At 37.9% G+C, this 16,906-nt stretch overlaps 1 long non-coding RNA gene across 1 annotated transcript in view; it reads right to left on the bottom strand.

Moving 5' to 3' along the window:
• LOC126823881 (uncharacterized) overlaps window positions 1-16,906 on the bottom strand; it is a 74,415-nt gene that overhangs the window by 27,919 nt on the left and 29,590 nt on the right. The window contains exon 2 of the long non-coding RNA XR_007681354.2: window positions 7,767-7,871. This is a non-coding gene — a long non-coding RNA (uncharacterized LOC126823881). The remainder of the gene's footprint in view (window positions 1-7,766; window positions 7,872-16,906) is intronic.

Below are 16,906 nucleotides of genomic sequence, written 5' to 3' on the forward strand. Positions count from 1 at the left end.
GTGTGTGGCATGGTGGTTGTGTTTTTAAATCCAGACCCAAAGAAATGTCGGGTTTTATAAAACTGGTTGAAAAGCACATCTGCATATTACCAAAAACTGATGTCGCGTGTATACATTTGCAGTGAACGGGAAAGACCCCTTGGCAATTATAATTCGAAGATGAGCAGTGAAAATTGTACCCTTTGCATTGTACCTATAGCCATAAGGTTAGTCATAACACTTACGACTTCTGTCCAATGGGCTCCTTATTTACTACTTCAAAATCTTCCATAGCTTTGTGACGAAAATATTTCCGTATGAAAATAACCCCCAAGAACTCAAGGTGATGACTTTTAAATATAAGACTTTTCTTGTTTTGTAGATTTAGGGTTTTACATGCACCACGAAAAACAAAACAAAACAAAGAACAGAGGGTTGGATGACCGAATGGTTAGCGAGAGCGCATTGTGTTATGAGGTCTGTCATTGAGTCAACTGGCGTGGTTTTGATTCCCCGGTTGTACGTGACCTTATGGGTTTTCTTCGGGTTTTCCTGTTTCCTCCCACTGCTAAAGACTCCTACGCGCAAGCGAATTATTGAAATAAAATTGAAACATGTGTTAGTCCCGAAATGACCTAGTTTGTGTCAAGTGGACGTTAAACCCATCCCTCCCTCTCTCTCTCTCTCTCTCTCTCGCACCACGGAAATTGAAATCCAGGTAAAATTTAGCCAAGGTCAGAGAAATCAGCGATTATGTTTAAGACGTATTATCTTCTAATTGATAATGAAGATCCATTTTGTTTTCAATGATAGCCAGGTGAAAGCTAGGTTCAATCATTTAGGGGGAAATTGTTTCCATTTTGCATGGTATACACTTACTATAAATCAGTTTTGTCTAAATAACATTTACAACCTTCATTGAAGAATATTCATTCGTCTTGATGTTACGAAATGCAATATTAAAGCCGCTGATTGGCATTTGCATTTTTCGGATAGTATCGAATTTCTACGACTCCGCGTTATAACGTTATAATGTACTCAAGTTGAATATTTAACATTTATGAAGTAAGACTACAAAAGCAACAGTAAGACTGGTGTACTCCGCCGATATCCTAAAGTGAGTAGATGACACATACACATTTCTCTTTTAGAAAAGTATCGAGCAAACAAACTCATCATATCTAATCTTAGTCTAAACAGAAAACGTTCACAATCGAACTCAGTCAAGGTTCAGTGCTCTCGCCATCAGTTGAAATTATCTTGTCCCAAAGCATCAGCCAATGAAATTACTTAGCTCTGTTTAGCTTTAGGGGGGAAACGTTAATCATTGAACTCAGTCAAGACATTCACCTAATGAACATCTACACATTCTCCCGCAATTAAAAACAGAGTTGTTGTGTTCCAAAGTTTTGACCAATCAAATTGCTTATCGCTACTTAGCCCAGACAGGAAATTCTCATCATCGAACTTAGTCAAGATATTGGTGTAATGGATTTATACTTTTGAGTTTCATCTCACCAACGTTATCGTGTTCCAGGGTCTCAACCAATCAAAATAGTGGACAAATGAGCATAATTGAACGCTCTCGAGGCATTCACCTAATAAACACCTGCGCCAAGTTTGAACATGCTACCTCATTTGACAGGAGAGTACTTGTGTCCCAAATAGTGTGACTGACGGACAGACATACATACAGAAGGACAGAATGACAATAATATTGGAGCTTGCAAGCCATTCAAAATCACTCAAAATGACACCAGCAGCTTCAACGTGTATATACTGCAATAATAAGTAATTTTAATACCACTCTATCAAGTGAACTACACCTAAGATTATACTCATGACATTCTGTGACTTACTTGAAACTATAAAAGTAAACTTTTTAAACCATATGATAAAACTTATGTAAAATTCAAAGAGCAAAAATAGACATTCAGTTTATTATATCAAAAATTATCTAGATGTTTGTAATATTTAAATTAAAGAATATAGGGGGTGTTCGTGTGTGTATAAACGATAAATCTAAAAGATAAATTTAAAATGTTTATCAGCGTTTGAAGTGGTTTTTGTATATCAAGGTCAGCTGAGTCAATGGAAGTTCTTTTTAAAACATCAACCGAGATGAAAAGGCTTATATTTGACAGGTGTAACCCAAAACCAAAACTCTACTTTCCCGATAAACAGAATGACGATCAGCGGTAAAGTTCAATACACTAGAACATAGGCCTACTAGGCTTATAAAAGGAGAGAGAACCTAAAGAGTTTTTAGGATACGCGTTCAAACCTACCAAAGAAGTCAAGATGAATCACTAAGCATGACTCTGGGTCACTCACTAGTCCTCGCTATTTTCCCTTTGCCAGTAATGTCGGGCGACGGTCTGAAAACTACCGAAGTGTCGGGTATACATTGGTTTGCAGAACCCTTGGCAGTTGAGTACACGGGACCTACGTTTTTCGTTCCTGAACGACAAGACGTTGTACACTGCTGGGCCCTCAGTCCTGCACCACTGACATAGGGGTCATTCCATATCAACTGATGCAAGGTTTTAACCCGACCCCTCCAGATTTTTCCAATTTTTTTATATTTTGTTATGGATCCTTTGAGATGACCATATGCCAAATTACAGGCCTATCGAACAATTTTTCGCGAAGTTATGGCGCCCAGAAGAGTTCTATGTCGGAAAATTGAGTCACATCCATCCGCAAATTTGCTAATTTCAAGCAACGAATTAGGCAGGTTCAAAAGCCAATAGACTTATTTTAACTTGCTTTTCTAATGGAACTCTGGCCAAATTTTCCGAATCTGGCATTATTCTTGGTCTACGCCTAAACCCTTGGTCTCTAACTTGTACTGAATTTGGTATAAAAACGACTGAAAATCGAAACTTTGTGACGCGTTCACAACCAAACTACGAGTGCGGCTAATGTCATCTCAGGATACTCTGGAGCTCTTGGACAGGTCTTATGGCCAAACAAAAAAATTAGGTTCTCTGGCCCCGGGTTTGCAGAAATTTTCGCACCTGAAAATTGAAAATATCGAAAATTTCACATTTTCACGCTCAAATTTCGAAATGTGGGGTCACATAGATTTCGACGAAAATCGCATGGTAGTAAGAACCATCCAGTGTCATGTTTATGTGAAAGTATGATTTTTGATATTTTTCTCCTTCATACATATTTTTGACAATAAAAATACATAAAATAACTTGATTTCACGATTTCTGTTTTGGAGCGAAGTGTACGTTTGATGCATGTTTTCTCACTCAATGAGGCAGAAATGAGGTATTCCGGCCTCAACTAAGCTGTCGCTCCCAGTATTCTTCCAGAAAGTGTCGCCAAAATGGTGTTAAAAGTTGGCAAATTGCAAACTATAAAATATAAAAAAATTGGAAAAATCAGGAGGGGTCGGGTTAAAACCTTGCATCAGTTGATATGGAATGACCCACAGGGAAACCACACCGGAAAATTGCGAGGGACTTTGTCGCCCACCACCGAGAACAAACCCGAGACTTCATGTCTAGTGAGTTAAGAGTCTTACTCGTTGAGCCACCGCGACTCCCTTTTTCAAACCAAACATTATGCCTTTAAATGTTTAAGTCGATTAACAACATTGCAGACAATTGTTTAATCTGTTGGGTTTTTTGAATGAGTAGATCGATATAAATGGAGACAACCTTGGAATGGACCAGATCAATGACAAAAGTACACTCATACTTTACAGTTTTTAAAGAATTTTTTTCTTTAAAACTGGTATGAAGCATTAAGGTCACGAGAGGGCGACCCTTATCGATATTCAGCGTTCTTTCGTTCAAGAGTTACGCCCCCTGTTTCGCGATAGAGGCTACAATTTTGAATGATTGTTGTTAAAATTTGGTGCCCAGCATTGGATTCATGGAAGGACGAACCCTGTCGGTTTTCAACTTTCATTCAGCAACCCGCTTTGTTTTCAAAAACCTTGTGAATTTGTTAGAAATGGCATGGTGATGTGGTTTAACGTCCTACTGTTCTGCTCCGACTGGGATAATGAAGACGGGCATACGCTATACAGTGTTCTATGAGGGACATTTTGCCCGCACAGCGGCGCTACGGCTTACTCCTATATCAAATTAAAACTGTCAATGATTCTTTTACGTGCACGCCAATATGTACACGGGGTCTTAACGTCCCATCAGAACGACTATACTGTACATTGTTCCTTGCCCTGCCCTCCGTCCTGCACCACTGATAATAGTTCTTGTGACAGACCTGGGATTTTGGAGCATCATTACCAATTTGATTAATAAATTAAACCGTGATTTTATACTGGAAAAAAGCAAGGTTTTGGCATTTTTTCAAGATTTATTTTATAACTTTACTACCAAATCATGATCAGAGTAACTTTAGCCAAATTGTGTATATGGTCTGCTTAAGTTATTCATTTGGCATAAATAAATACGCTCAGTGGTTCTCTAGCCCTGTACAGCTGCGGTGGCCACAAATTCAACAAAAGTCTTAAGTAGACTATCAAATTTAAAAATGTTAAACGTCGGCGAGGCAGGGTACCAACTTAGTGAACGTTTAGCTATGGGTGTCACAATCGCAACGATATTTGGGGAGGGGTTGTTTCTGAGGCAAAATTTGTCACTAAAGACAATTCTGAGATTATGTCAGTTCTGTGACGTCATTTTCGGTTGGGGATCTGTCCGATTTCCAAAATGGCCGCCAAAATTTAACGAACAAAATGAAAATGAATTTCTAGTTAGGATAGGTGAGTATCACCCAAGGTAAGGCTTGTGATATAACATATATAGGGTTTTTTTAGCCACTGAACTTAAAATTGATCTCTAAAATTAAAAGTTTTTTCGATACACCTAGTTGTTAAAAATGTGCGCCCTAATGTTAGGTCACAAATGGTTATGCGATGCGTGTTTACAGCCATTGTGGTAACAATTCCAGGGATGGAATGGAAAGGGGTATGGTAGTTTCAAGGGTCTCTAAACTGGTTAATGATCTTGCGTAGTTTGGCGTCCCCTGATGAATTTACGTTGTTTTTTTATGAATTGTTAAGAAAGACACACATTAAATATGTGTATAAGTTAGAAACACCATGATATACCATAGAAAGTACCATTTTCATACAGTTTTTCAAAAACATTTCGCGCCCGTTTGGAGAGAAACTCCCCCCCCCCCGCCCCATAGTGTGGGAACCCCTAACGAAGCAAGGATCAGAACCCCTAAATATTTTCTATCCAGACGGACCTCCCGTATAATTATCTACAGTATAACCCAGTACCCAGTTAAACAGTTATTTTCTAGTGGTTTATATACTGGAGATATGAGGATGATATTATCTATATAAATATATTTACAGTAGTCAGCTATAAGGATTAACTACCAGTTATCATATAAAACATACCAGTCCTCGGGCCACATCTCTAATTGGTAAAAAAACCTCCATATAAACCCTATTTCCTTCTTATATCAATAACTCACTTTGTTATCGCTATTTTATATCACTAACGTCCCTACTATACAGTACATTATAAACCTCATTTCACACCCTGAACATCTTTTTGATATGTGGAAGCGTTGGGGGGGGGGGGCTAACGTCCACTCGACACAAACTAGGTCATTTCGGGACTAACATATGGTTCAAGTTTATTTCAATAATTCGCTTGCGGGTAGGGGGCTTTAGCAGTAGGATGAAATCGCAGAACCATGAGAAAACCCACGAGGTTGGTCAGGCGACCCTACTGGTACAAGCGGGGAATCGAAACCACGCCACTTGACTCAGTGCACACATTATTATGTCATTCACACGGGACGTGAGATTCTACAATTTATAATAGTTGTTGCTAAATTCACCTCGGTTGGAAAAAACTAACATTTCTACAGGTAGCTTATTGCGCGTGCAATTGAGACGGAAACTTATATACCTATTGTTACTTTGCTCTGACCTAGTTGCAGGTCTGATTTCGTGAAAAGCATCGCGAAAAGAAATAAATGACAATTTGCCAAATCGTTCAATTTCACTCGCTGTAATATAATGATGTCTTGGATTTGTAGATCGAGATTGACCGAAAACAGCCTATGGTGTATATATTTCTAAACAAGTTAAGGTTTATGCTTGGCTAGTCGTAGGACTTAGTTTCTCGCTAATAGCTATAGTAGTCATCATAGAAATAGACTGAAATGAACTGGTGTAAAACCTCCTCCTTTTCTGCACCAACCGGGAAAATGGAGGCGCGCTTACGTCATTCCACCCGCATGCGTTAAGAAAAACGGTTGCCCTTGTAGCGGCCTTTCCACCCACTCTTCTTCGCTTTACAACTGTCAACGGTTCCTTTACTTGTACACCAATGTATACACAGGACGTTTGGTTTTCGCCCCGTCCGAACGACTTTACGCATTCGTCATTGAAGATATATCTATTTAATCCAACCATAATACGTAAATGTACGCTGATTTGAATTTTTGTATCTATTAACCATGAATTTGAATGCCCTTTAGTACCGCTATAATTTTAATACCAAATCCAAGCAGGGCAACACGCTGTATGGGCAGCTGTTCGATCACGTATTCTAGCCTACTTGGGACATTCAGTCGAGCCCTGGTATCTCAGTTGGGCTTATATCTCCAAAATGCGTCGTTCGAAATTGTCGTGCAGATCAAGTGTCTCTATAATATCACAAATACTATGGCGTCGCTGTTTTCATTAAAACTGCTACAAGATCTGTGATGAGAAAACTTACAAATTAAAGTTGAAAGGAAAATTACTTCCTTCATGGACATTCCAACAAAATCGTTTCATTAAGTCATTAAGAATATGTTTAGAGCAACTGAGGAAAATATTTATGAAATACACTTATATTATTTAGTGGAAGATAATAAAATGAGATTTTCTTTTAATTATTAAGTCTTGCTTTTTCGACTTGAAAAATGACTGTTGATACTACGGCCTACTCTTATATGGAATTCCAACTGCCAAGGGATCTTTTACGTGCACACCAATGTGTACACGGGACCTCGGTCCCACCCGAACGACTATATGTTGTCCCTCTGACAAAGGGGTCCCCATCCGGAAAATCCCGATGAACTTTCTGGACCAACGCTGGGATCGAACACGGGACCTCCAGGTTAGCGAGCCAACGTCTTAATTACTGAGCCCACATCATTACCCTTTATTAAATGCCCATTATTACTCATTGATATCGACGAATTTTACCTTGTGGGTCGTGGAGCCGGTATCGCGTTGTCCGTCTTTATTGGCATGGTTAAGACGTTAAGCCCAGTTTCATTAATTTGGGGACGGGGGGTATGGCCGAATGGTTTGCGCGAGAGCGTTGTATCATGAGGTTTGTCAATGGGTCAACTGGCATGGTTTCGATCCCCCGGTTGTACGCGACAAGAAGTATGGTCGCCTGTCAAACCTCGTGGGTTTTCTCCGAGTCCTCCGGTATCCTCCCACCGCTAAAGACCCCTACGCGCAAGCGAATTATTGAAATAAAATTGAACCATATGTTAGTTCCAAAATGACATAGTTTGTGCCATATGGACGATAAACACACTCTCTCTCTCTCTCTCTCTCTCTCTCTTCCCCCCTCTCTCTCTCTCTCTCTCTCTGTCTCTCTCTCACTCTACCCGTCACTAACACAATTACTTTTACTTGGATATGGGCAACACTATATTTATCTTCCAGAAATATGATTAATAATGAAAGGTATTTTGACGAATACTGAAAGGACAAAACATATATATATAAATTGATTTTGAATATATATTTAAATAGACAATGAATTATAACCTACCTGCTGATATCTCGAGGATGGTACATCTGTAAATGTACTTGGTTTACATAACTGAGTAATATAGTGAGAAAAAATATACAAGGTATTCCCATAATCGAATTTTATCTGTAAATAAAAAAGATGGTAGAAAGTTAAGAAGTAATTACATAATCGCAATAATGCGAAAGACAATAACCACCAAAGAAAGAAGGGAGCACAAACTATGCCACATGCTGTTTTGTATTGCCCGTTCAGAGAGAACTCTAAGAAAACCCACGAGGTTAGATATCCCCAAAGAATTTTAGCTCAACAATACTGAAATTTTGTCCTCTATTTGCGTTTGAGATTCTGGCTAAGTAAACAGCTCTGAGTGCGGTTGTAGGCATAATATTCCTAAAGCAATGGCCAGAGAAATCCCTCTCTGGACATGGCTGCATTGACTTCTGATACTTGAGCTTTTGAGGGAGTGTGTTTATTCTTGTTCAATTAAATCTCTCCTAAGTACACCAACCTGACTGCTCTTCGTTTAATCTGGAGTCTTTTCTAAAACTTTGGACAGTGATTTAAGTTATTAAAAACGGCGAAAGTATTGTTCGTCTCCAAGCAGTATTGTTTACACAGTAGCCGTTTTGATAGCCTCGTTTGTCAAGCAATTAGTTTTTCCGCAATATTCTGCTATGCACTGATTAATTGGGCGTAATAAATTTCATGAGTCATGACGTAACGCTATGTAAACATATCTGGAGCTCTGTTTAAACCCGAATGGTATTGTTACGCAGTTAGGTATCGGTTGTAATCGGGCTATGGACCAGTCATAATTTGGAACAGAAATTTGCTTTCATTACAGCAGTGTTTGAGTGGGATTAGGCCTAATCAAACGAAACACTGCGAGGAGTATGGGTTGTAAGTGGTTGATGCTCTTCAAAAAGCAGAGCTTAGATAAGGGTTCCAAATTTGTTTTTATCGCCAAGATAATTGAATTGAGAAATGATCGATATTATCTGGTTCGAAATATCCCATTTTTTATACGCACAAATTTCATGAGAGGACAAACTGTATCGATATGCCGAGTGGTTATGAGAGGACGAACCATTTTCAGCATTCTGTGACTTTCCATTCCGGAGTTATTCCCCTTTGCCGAAAACCTTGTTAACGCGACAGAGGGTGTAGTTTTCAACGAATTCTGTTCAAATTTGGAGTAAAGTATTGTTGTCATGAGAGTTTAACCCTATCGACATTCAGCGTTCTAACGCGAAAGAGTCTACATTTTTTACAAGATTTTTTTTCAAATTTGGTTTGAAGCATTGTGGCCAGAACAAGACGAACCCTGTCGATATTCAGCATTCTGCCATTTTTTATTTCAGAGTTATCCCCCTTTGTTGAAAACCTTGTGGACGCTATAGAGGCTACAGTGTTTGATTGATGTTTTTTTTTCAATGTAACTTGACGTTGTTTTTAAGAATATACTCCCACCCCAAGCCACCACCAGCCGAAAAGCTTGTGAACAAGATAGGTTCTGTAGTTTTAACGGATATTTTTCAAATTTGGTGAACCTATTTGTTTCCAGCATTCTGCAACTTTTCGTCAGATTTATCCCCCTTTTCCGAAAACATTGTTTTTGACGGATTTCTTTCAAATTTGGTGGGAAGCATTCGGGTCATGAGAGGACGGCCCAATCGATATTAAGCGTCTGTGACTTTCCGTTCCTGAGTCATTCTGCCTTGTGAACACGATAGAGGCTATAGTTATTAACAGATTTTTGTCAAATTTGGTGTGGATAATTGGGGTCGTGAGAGGGTGAACCTTATCGATATTCAGCGTTCTGCGACTTTCCGTTCCGGAGAATTTAACCTTTTTCCGAAGAACCTTGTGAACGCTATGAAGGCTATAATTTTTAATGAATGGGGGCCGTGGCGACTCAGTGAGCAAGACATTGGCTGGCTTACCTGGAGGTCCCGTGGTCGATCCAGGTGTTGGTTGAGAAAGTTCATCTGGATTTTCCTACGGGGTTCCCCTTTGTCAGTGGTGCAGGACAGAGGGTCTGGCAAAGGACAGCTAGGGTCTAGAGTACACATTAGTCTGCACGTATAAGATTCCTTGACAGACAGGGACAAATGAGGTCCCTTGTACACATTAGCGTGCAGGTATAAGATTCCGTAACATTTGAAATTCGATATAAGAGTAGGCCATAGTGCCGCTATCTGGACACACTTCCCTTCACAGCACACTGTAAGGCGCGTGCTCGTCCTCATTAGCCTAGTCGGAGAAGAACCCCATTTCATTTTCTTTATGGATCTTTCTCATATTTGGCTTGAAGCATCGGGGTCATTGGTTCCTATCGATATTCATAATCCGCAGCCTTCCGTTCCTGAGTTATCCCCTCTTTACCGAAAACCGTGTGAATGCGATAGAGGCTATAGGTTTTAACAGATTTGTTTTCAAATTTATTGGAAGTAATGGGGTCATAAGAGGATAAACCCTGGAGATTAGATTTCTTCAAGGATCCTAGTTCCTTATCAACTTTGCTCAACATCCAAGTTTTTCTTTCGGATAAGCTGCAGTTGAGACAAAGCTACTGGGAGGGTGTATTCCACGCTTTGCGTGGCTATCTTTGGAAAAGCCACTGACATTATGTATTGGTTTGGTCAAGGACCCACATACTTTCGTTGTCCATACTGAAAATATTGTAACAATCACACCAACTTAATTTATTCATTTTTATAATAATGGTAATAATTACAACTATTTATTTTATTAAAGTGTCACACATCTCTGACCATCGTGGTGTACGTCACGGGGCATTCAAATACAATACACATTTCAAGAGTTGGCATTGTGGAGACGAAAACGAAATCTTTACAAACAAGTTATATTCATCGAACTGTGAAGTTTCACTCAATATTACATACGTGCATAGCCTGTAGTTTTGTAGAGCCTTTTGTAATATATAATTTGTAATGGAACACAAAAGTACAACGACATATATAATATATACAGGAAGACCAACTATCTTCTTACTGTTAGTGTTATCAGGTGGGGGGCGCAACAATTGCTATAAATTGAAGAAGTGTCATGAGTTATGGTAAATAAGTATTACTAGTCTTAGTCCTTTTCAGCAAATCGTATCTACAAATCTGGTCTATACATTAAATCTTATTGACAATCTTGTTTACACATCTTATCTGCAAAGCTTATATACAAAGCTTATATACAAATCAATCAAGATTATCTTTAAGAACTTGGTGTTAACCATAGTGGAGATAGCGAGAAGTTCAACGTTTCTAGTGATTTAGTGTTTTTAAAATATGTAATTGTCGTTTAATTGATTAATGCCAGTTTAGGACAAATGTTTGGCCTGTTAATGGCTTTGTTTGTCTTAATCTTACACTGTTTATATGAAGTTTAGGACAATGGTATATAAATGAACATTCTGTTGCAGTTGATGTTGTTCTTCTTTTCTACTGTTAATTTCAAAAGCAGTTTTAAATTGAATTCAATTATACTGTCTTAGGTCTCATACAGGATTGCTTTTTAAGTTGTGGAAAATGAATTGGACCAAAAACCAGTTCCTTTAATTTAATAGATAATTGTATAATAATATCATATGCTCTGTCAGCAGTGGTTAGAACAAATTTATCCTTTAGAATTTCTATGCATCATTTTCAGCAGAATCTGTAAATGTTTCAGAAAGAGGTCGCACTGTAGCCCGATTGTGACCTTATTGATTCTGGAATCCAATTACTTTGTCTCCATTCATCAAAAACTGGTAGAACTAGCAGTTTATCTGTTAATTAATTATTTATACATATTATTATTATGTAAACGGTTAGAAAAGTTGGTTTTATTAGGTTGTTCTAATAGTGGTTTCACAGATTTCTTAATATTTTCAATTGTAGACAAATCACATGTAATAATATAGCTAATATGTTTAACTTTATATGGCGAAGCTTTGCGATTACATTTTGCGGACTCAAAAGTTTCTGTCTACAATTATACTTCTCTTTCACAAAATTTTAATAACAGTGGTACCATGTGTAGTAGACCACGGTAAGAGTATAATGGCTATATGATGACGCCCCACATCCCGTTATGGATTGGCCCTATCACTAAATTGTAACTAAGTCATGTTATTGCTCCGTTTATTTCTAAATCATTCAACTTTCTGAGGGTTAAGTTGGGTTTTTTAAAGATCGTATAAGTCTACAAAGTCTTAAAATAGATGTATATAACAATGGACTTATTATCAAAGTTTTAAAATATGCAATTAGAGACATCATTAGTACAGACTTCATGCATTCATGAGCTAAACTGACATATTATATCCCCAGACAGTGCTAAAATCTTAACATGAAAGAATAAGGGTTGTCAGACGTCAAGATTGATAAATATATTAGGATTGTTAAGATATCTTCTTTCCAGGCATGTAAAAAGTTAATTATAAAAAGACGACGAAGATGTTAATTAATTAAAAAGGTTCGTTAATATCATGTTATCTTCTTTTATCCAATTCACTGACTTGGGAAATAATTTATAAAAGAAAAGAACCCGTAAACAATAAAGTCATAAATTTGCATTAGGAAATTTAATTCACTACCAAGCAGTCTATGATAAACATCGGTTTTTCGTATTTCGGCCATTCTTTCTGGTAATAGTAGCTTACTAATTTGTGCTATTATACGTACGTACGCGATCAATAAATTAGCCAGGGAATTTGATAATACAATCCTGATTAGAGGCATCATGTCGAAAGTACTTAATTATTCCAAAGCTTTCCGACTGACATCTAATGTTGCTTATGCTACATTCGTTTAATGTCGTAAGTTAGGGAGTGACCAAGTCAAATTAATTCACATTGTCATCATTACACATAAACTCTGACACTGCTATATATTATAAGAATTAGATGTCCGCGTGTGTGGAACTCCCATGCAGCTAATTGTGGGGAGACAGTATAACTTTTTAGCGGCACTTTTGCTGGGCGAGACCGGTACTTTTGCCAGTTTTTTCTTTTACCCTATATGTCGTTTAACTATGTCTGATGTGTAGTGTTGTGTTTTTCATTTGTGTGGGTAGGTGGGGACAAATTCAAGAACCACCGCAGACGGGGCAAACACTAGCAACGTCCAGGCCCGTAACTAGGGGGGGGGGGGGGTCCCCTGTAAAAACCTTCGCCCCCCCCCCCCCCCTGTGAAAAAACTTTCGACCATAAAAAAAAATAGATATACATTGTCCGTCAATATTACAGCACCCCCGAGAACACTTACCGCCCCCCTCGTTGCTCTGAGCTAGTTACGGCCCTGGCAACGTCACCGGCGAATTGTTATGATTGTAGCATGGTACAACATTATCATCAAAAACTGCTTCATGGTGTATGTATATTCATATATACACACACTGATCGTAACGTTCGACTAGGTGTCACTGTGAGACCAGTTTGTGGTCAGATATGAAAACTATTACTATTGCCCACTCTTGACTGCTATATGGAACGGCTTGTACAGATATGTAATAAAACATACAATAAAATGACTTCATTTCTGTGACCATCAATAGCGCATGTATCATATAGACTATTTTTAAAATGTAAATAGATAAACCAAGGCAGACGTGATTTACTATTAGGGCCATAACCCAATAATCAACATGCGTCAATATCAAACTGAACCGAGATCTTTGGAATATAAACATACATTTTACGTTCATCAAAATCGGATAAAAATTGTGACATGCAGGGTGTCCCCAAACAAAATCTGAACGGACACAAGGCAGACCGACGGATAAAAGGGCGGGCGGATTGATGGGTGGACGGACGGACAGGGGCGACGGCAATATACGTCCACATGAAAATGTGGCCGTAGAAAAATGAATTGACTCTGATACTATATTGATTATATAAATATAATCTTCATCTGGGAAAACCATCCCAGATCCATTGTCTATCCTATTCTTATCGCCAAGGATATCGGTTAATTGATCGCGACAAGAAACCTGTTGTGTTTTTGGTGGAGGGTGGTTTCATCTTTATTTACAAATAGTTCTCAGACATAGTACATAAAATTTTAAAGATAGACTATAGTTATTGTTCTATATTTAATTAATACTGGCGTCAAAACGTGATTTCTGCATCTTCTTCCGCTGTGGGACACATTTTAAAGTGTAAAAAGAATCTACAACCAAATCGTATCGGGAGGTGTGTATAAAATAGGTAAAGGGCTAGGCGATGCCGCCATTTTGCGGCCAAGCGCAAAAGCAGTCATGTTGAAAATAATCGTAACCAAGGCTAGATATGAAGTTAATTTAGCGAACGGATAATGGGGTGTATATACCTACGGTGTTCACATCTGATGTATACATTAATCTGCCCATCACCTAAATTATCTGTACTGCGAATATCTGAGAGACAGTTAAGGAAAGTCTTTCAATATCGTTTTCTTGTTTTCTTTAAAGTATTAGTGGCGTTCATTTTTATTAATGTCAATCAGACTTTCAAGCTCGTCATGTTGAAGAGAAGCTAGATATAGTTGTAAATAATACCGATCAGCTATATATATGTGTCTATAAATCTTGTATTATTTACATCTAAAAATGGCTATTAACAGCGGAATTCGTTTAAAATGTCAAATAGAATCCATCGTTTACGTGACGGTAAAATGTGAAACGTTGAAATTCTAATATACGACTACTTTTACTGTCACGCTAAATAACCAGCTTATCATTTTAGCCAAAGCTAATGTTTCTTGAATAGGGTGAGCAGGCGGCATTTATTAAAGCTGCAAATTGATTTTTTGAATTGTTCAGATTTCATTATTTGATTTTTATGTCCGAATAATCCAAGATTGATAGCCAACATGTCTCAATTAGGCACGGCCCAAATCTTCGCTTAGTTGTTTATTGGTGTCCTCTTATTCTAAGTAAACTAACAAGTTGGCTTAAATGAATTTTACTCTGTATTACTTAAAAACTGGAGTTAAAATTTAGAAGCTAAGATTGCTTTGGCTATGACTCAACAACCAGTTTTATTTTCAACAACCCAATTTCTCGTCGGCTACAAGTAACTGGATGTATTCTTGAAATCTTCATAACGCATCTATCATAGCAATGATCTCTGTGTTAAAATTATATTTGGAACGTATTTTACCATCCTCGGTATCCCCAGTGTTTTCATTCCGTTCTGCTCCACTATACCCAGGTTAATCCATATCTCGACAATTACACCACAATATTTATATATATATATATATATATATATATATATATATATACCAAGCCTTAAATCAATTTCGCACATGTATAGTCACTAAATAAAAGGCCATGTTGTACTTAATATGCTATGACCATTTAACCATCTATATAAATAATAGACTGCAAAATGGTTAAGAGTGTCGGCTGTAACATCCGGGCACTTTTGAGTAAAAAATAGGTTACGTGCCCTTGTTTTGAAATGAGTCTCGCTTAACAAGTCTACCGACTATTCTACGTCTGATTGACAGGCCGGGATAATCAAGACTACTTTTTTACGAAACACAACAGAAAGCTCTTGAACCAGAAATTGAATATAGAAACACGCACGTTTAGCAAACCATCAATTGTTTTAAAAACCTTGTAAAAGTAAAATGAAACTACTGTTAGTATCATAAATAAACTATAAACGAATACTCTTCGAAACGTCGCCTAAATAAATCAGTAGCTGTTTTCCATAAGTATGTACTTTATAGTTTATTTATCTGCCCACTTAGTTAGCTAAGTGAACTTCAACATACTTGCAATGTGTTGATTTAAAACAAACTTTTTCCTCAAAATTGGGCCGAGCATGAGGTTTAAGTTAGTCGGGTTAAGTTGAGCCACTGGTGCAAGTTCCGAGTTTTGAAATTTTCTATATATTTACAAAACGAATGGTGAATATACAGTGCACTTTGTCACATCCGACCTCTGGGCCCTTATTCACGAAAACTTAAACTAAGTTACCACCGAAATTTTAAGAAATACTGCAACTTCATTGGATATATGCAAATTGATTTTACTGGTCAGCCAATCGAATTGCAGTATTTCTTAAAATTTCGATTGTATCTTAGTTTAAGTTTTCGTGAATAAGGGCCCTGATCACTCCTGCACCCTGTTACATCCGACATCATTTTCATGTCCCGATTTATTTCCTTATTACTTCAGCCAAAAAATCTCTGGGTAATTCGACCTCTGTACGTTCCGGATTACGACATCAATCAGCCGTCCCGTCATACGATTTCCATTGAATCGACACCGTATAATCCGGCCTTCATTCGGACGGTGTAAAGCAAACACTTACCGATCAATTATCCGTTCAACGATCTTCAGTTCCTGAGTTATCCCCTTTCCGAAAACGCGATAGGGGTTAACAGTTTTACCCTAATTTTAAAAATTCCGTGTTAAGCATTATGGGCGTGATAGGACGAACCCACTCGGGGTACAGCGTTCCGCATCCTTCCGTTCGAGAGTTACGCCCCATTTTCCGAAAACCTTGTTAACAAGATAGTTATAAATATCGTGTGAAGCATTGGGGTCATGCGAGGGCAATCCTAATCGATATTCAGCGCCTAATATACCCTTTTTAGAAAGTAAATGAATTGAAATAAGGCCTACCGTACTACTTTCCTATACACCAACTGAGCTAATGAAGACGAGCATACGCCATGCAGTATGCTATGAGGGACATTTTGGTCCGACAGTGGCGCGACTGTCTACTTTTATTTCAAATTCCAACAGCCATGAGCTCTTTTATGAGTTCCTTGGCCTTTGCAATAGACAATGCAATTAACCTGCACATCAAAATATAGAACAATCAGTACACGAATACAACACAGACAATGTAAGGGATGTAACTGTAATTGGAAAACATTTAATCTGACGATAGACCAGTTTCAATTGGGGATCGGCTAAATGTATGTTATGATAGATATTATTCGTTTTGGTTCCACCGGGTAGTTCCTGATAATGGAACTTTTCTATAATAACCAAATCTTCACTGGAAGCCAGAAAAGTATTTAGTGGCGTAGTGGGTCAGTATATAATTTATACTTATTTTATTACGAAAGTGATAATCTTTAAAGTCACTGATAAATTCCACAACGTTCGTCATTCTGTTTAGAAGATATAAACAAAGCAGCTCCACCTATAATAATAATGTG

The sequence above is a fragment of the Patella vulgata genome, chromosome 6 (assembly GCF_932274485.2).
Source record: "Patella vulgata chromosome 6, xgPatVulg1.2, whole genome shotgun sequence".
NCBI classification, from domain to species: domain Eukaryota; kingdom Metazoa; phylum Mollusca; class Gastropoda; family Patellidae; genus Patella; species Patella vulgata.